A 4397-nucleotide genomic window follows, 5' to 3' on the forward strand; every position below is an offset into this window, starting at 1 on the left:
CTTGGGAGACTGATCTAAGAAAATATTGCTACGATTTATGTCAAAGAATGTTTTGCCTCTGTTCTTTTCTAGTTTTATGGTGTCATCTTAGATTTAGGTCTTTAAACCATTTTGAGTTTATTTTTGTGTATGGTGTGAGGGAATGTTCTAATTTCATTGTTTTACATGTAGCTGTCCAGCTTTCCCAACACCACTTGTTGAAGAGACTGTCTTTTCTCCATTGCATATTCTTGCCTCCTTTGTTGAAGATAGGTGTGTGGGTTTATTTCTGGGCTCTCTGTTTGTTTCCATTGACCTATGTGTCTGATTTTGTGCCAGTACCGTGCTGTTTTAATTACTGTAGCTTTGTAGTATAGTTTGAAGCCCAAAAGGGTTACCCCTCCAGCCTTGTTCTTTTGTCTCAGGATTACTTTGGCAATTCTGGGTCTTTTGTGGTTCCATATAAAGGGAGGACTTTTTTTTTTTTTAAATTTTATTTATTTATTTATTATTATTATTAATTTTTGGCTGTGTTGGGTCTTCATTTCTGCGCAAGGGCTTCCTCTAGTTGCGGCAAGCGGGGGCCACTCTTCATCGCGGTGCGCGGGCCTCTCACTGTCGCGGCCTCTCTTGCTGCGGAGCACAGGCTCCAGATGCGCAGGCTCAGTAGTTGTGGCTCACGGGCCCAGTTGCTCCGCGGCATGTGGGATCTTCCCAGACCAGGGCTCGAACCCGTGTCCCCTGCATCGGCAGGCGGATTCTCAACCACTGTGCCACCAGGGAAGCCCAAAGGGAGGACTTTTTAAGCATGATATAAAATCCAGATATACAAAGAAAAACCTTGACATATATGACCACATCAAAATTTAAACCTCTGTGTAGCAAAAATAAATAAATAAGTAAATGAAACAGTGCAAAATAACAAACAGAAAAAGTATCTGCAACATACATGACAAAAAAAAGCATTAAAAAAAAAAAGTCCTTCAATCCATATGAAAAATTGCAGAAACCTAACCCCCCAAAATTGAGGAAAGGGCATACAACTGCAATTTCAGAAGTATACAAATGGCTTCTAAACTGATAATCAACGATCCATAAGTTAAAACAGTGAAGTGCTAGCTTCCCCTTGTTCACTTGTCAAAAATTCTAAAGGTTAATAATATTCGACATCAGGGAAGCTACGGAGTGCAAATTGCTCAGCAGCTTTGAAGGGCAACTTGGTGACAGTGATTAAACTGGTAAATGGGCAAACCCTTCAACCCAGGCATTACACCACAGAAAATTTATTCCCCAGAACTATTTTCACAACCAAAGACTCTTAGGTACAAGGATGTCCACTGCAACACTGTTCATTAGAGTTGTGATGGTTACTTTTTTAATATAAATTTATTTATTTATTTATTTTTGGCTGCGTTGGGTCCTTGTTGCTGCGCGCGGGCTTTCTCTAGTTGCGGAGAGCAGGGGCTACTCTTTGTTGCGGTGCGCGGGCTTCTCATTGTGGTGGCTTCTCTTGTTGCAGAGCACGGACTCTAGACATGCGGGCTTCAGTAGATGTGGCTCGCAGGCTCTAGAACGCAGGCACACGGGCTTAGTTGCTCTGCGGTGTGTGGGATCTTCCTGGACCAGGGCTTGAACCCATGTCCCCTGCCTTGGCAGGCAGATTCTTAACCACTGTGCCACCAGGGAAGCCCTGATGGTTAATTTTATGTGTCAAATTGGCCACGGGGTGCCCGGATTAAACATTATTTCTGGGTGTGTCTGTGAGGGTGTTTCCAGGTGACATGAGCTTTGGGATCTGTGGAGCTTTGGGGTCGGTAGAGCAGATTGCCCTCCCTGGTGTGGGTGGGCATCATCCAGTCAGATGAGAGACAAAAGGCAGAGAAAGGGGGACTTGCCCCTTTTTTCCTGCCTTGCTGAGCGAGCTGGGACATCTCACCTCATCTCCTCCTGCCTCGGGCTGGGATTTATACCATAGGCTCCCCTGGTTCTAAGGCTGGATTACACAACCAGCTTGCCTGGGTCTCCAGTTTACAGCTGGCAGATTGTGGGACTTCTCATCCTTCATAACTGGGTGAGCCAATTCTTCATAATAGATAGATTATAGATAGATGAGATAGATGATTGATAGAAAGTTAGATGATTGATAGATAGACAGATAGACAAATGACAGATAGATGATAGGAAGAAAGGAAGGAAGGAAGGAAGGAAGGAAGAAAAAAAGGTAGGTAGACAGACAGATAGATGATTTACAGATAACATAGATATGAAAGAGAGACAGCTCTCCTACTCGTTCTGGTTGGTTCTATTTCTCTGGAGAACCCTAATGCAATAGTGAAAACTGGAAACAATTTCACCAAAAGCAGTGTCTTTTGCGCATGTAGTTGATTTAGGAACATGATCTCAGGGAGCAGGAGTGAGGAGCAATGCAGTGAATGGGGAAGGAGGAAGTTGACACAGGATGCATTATCAAGCTGGCCACTCCCACCTGTGATGAGGGGCTCACCCCGCCCCCCCCCACCTCTACCTGACAAGCTCTTTTCCCTGCTCTCTACCTGGCTCACTCTTTCCTTTTCCTCCTTTAAGGACCAGCATAAATGTCCCCTCGTCCTAGAAGCCCACCCCTCCCCCTGTCATCTGACATAAAGCCCATCACCGCATTGTATTCTCTCTCGTAGCACCTGGTTTGTAGTAATCACAGGACACCCTCTGAGTTTACTTATTACTGTCTGTTAGTCTCACTAGGACAGATCCACACCCTGTTCACCACCATATACACAGCCCTGGACTGGTACATATTAGACACCGAAGATCTGTCAAATGAATAAATAAATCAGTGAGGTCATAGTTCAGAGGTCATCAGTGGTGGGTTTTCAGCCCCCCCCCCCGGAGGCTGCCTTGGGCGGGTTCCCTAGAAGCAGGTCCTAAGATAAGAATTTGTGCAAAAGTGACTTGCTAAGAATTTGTGTAAAGGTGATGTATTAGGAAATGTTCCCATGACAAACCAGTAGGCAAAGTCACATGGAAGGTAGCCTTCACTCAATCCCCCAGGGAGCTCTGGGGACATTGCAGATCACATCTTAGAGTTGACCAGGTCAGAGGCGAGGGAGCTGAAGTATTTATCCCCCCTCCCACACATCTCTGTCACTGATTAAGGGCTGCGCACAGGGTAGGGAACATAAATTCGAGCAAAACGGATTCTGGCAGTCTGAGGGCAGTGTGCTGGCAAAGAGACACAGGTGCTGGTTGTTGGAGAGAGAGCACTGGAAGGCAGTGTGCCTAAAAACAGTAAAGGGATCCAGGGACGCTAGCAGGGCACTGATTATGATTGCTGCAGAGGCATTAGGAAACGGGCAGAGTGTTTTGGGGTTGGCAGTGATCGGGAGGTTGCTGTTAGCATATGATACCCAAGGACCAGGGCTGCTAAAGACTGTCCAATACCCCACCCAGCCCCACACGATGAAATATCGTCCCACCCCAAATGTCACCCCCGTAATGAACATTTATCTACTTCCAATCTCTCATGTGACAGATGAAGAAATTGAAGCCCAGAGAGGGAAAGTGACTTGCCCAAGGCAACACAGCTAAAAAAGACACAAACCTGGTGGCCAGAATGCTGGTCGCTTCACAGTAGCCCTTGAGTCTTAATTCCTCCTGAAACCTGAAAGAGAACATTCTAAGCCCCAAGTGCAAAATCCCTTCTGGAATTCTAGAGGGGGCAGCCAATCCCATGTCCTGCCTGAGGGAAGTGAGGAGAAATCAGACTTGAAGACCTTGGAAGCTAGTGCCCAAAGCAGATGTACAAACACAGATAAGGGAGACGGAGTTTTCACCAGACAAGTTCACACCCTGCTCAGTTTAGACATTAAAACGAACTAACTTAATTTCATGCCATATGCAAATCCTTACCAGCTGTCGGCTCTGTAATCACAGGAGACTTAATGTAATAACTAAACAAGAACAAAAATGCAGCAAATACAGGCTCTGGGCAAGTCCGTTGACAGCGGGTTTTATGTTCCTGGAAACTAAGCAAGTACAGAGCATTTATGGCGGACATCTGGAAGTAGCTATGTGGCCAAACGCCTGCCATCTCCTTCACAGAAGTGCCTGCAACGATAATAAATAATGGCTAAGGACTGATCTGGCCGTTGTGTACCCTGAGCCCTCATGGACCGTGAACATTTCCATCTCGATGCCACAGCTTCTTTCCCATTGTCAAGGTTCAGCTCAGTCCAGCCATCTGACCAACTACTCAGAAGGAGCCAAAAGATGTCTCAGGCTCAATGGGTTTGAGTCCCACCCCCTCCCTCCCGCCCCGGAACCGAAGGGGCAGGAAGATGGCTGCTGGGTGGGACAGGGCGGGTGGTCTTCCAACCTGAGGACCCCAGTTCCTCTGACTGTCCAAGCTAATAATCATAATA

The 4397-nt window shown here is 46.3% G+C and overlaps 1 long non-coding RNA gene across 1 annotated transcript; it reads right to left on the reverse strand.

The window, feature by feature from the left end:
• Nucleotides 1-932: 932 nt before the first annotated feature.
• On the reverse strand, nt 933-4073 carry LOC130704584 (uncharacterized). The gene is made up of 3 exons (XR_009004984.1): nt 3886-4073; nt 3578-3637; nt 933-1546 (listed from the first exon to the last, which is right to left on the reverse strand). It is a non-coding gene; the product is annotated as an uncharacterized LOC130704584 (long non-coding RNA).
• Between the last annotated feature and the right edge of the window lie 324 nt (nt 4074-4397).

This window comes from Balaenoptera acutorostrata, chromosome 13 (genome assembly GCF_949987535.1).
Source record: "Balaenoptera acutorostrata chromosome 13, mBalAcu1.1, whole genome shotgun sequence".
Lineage (NCBI taxonomy): Eukaryota > Metazoa > Chordata > Mammalia > Artiodactyla > Balaenopteridae > Balaenoptera > Balaenoptera acutorostrata.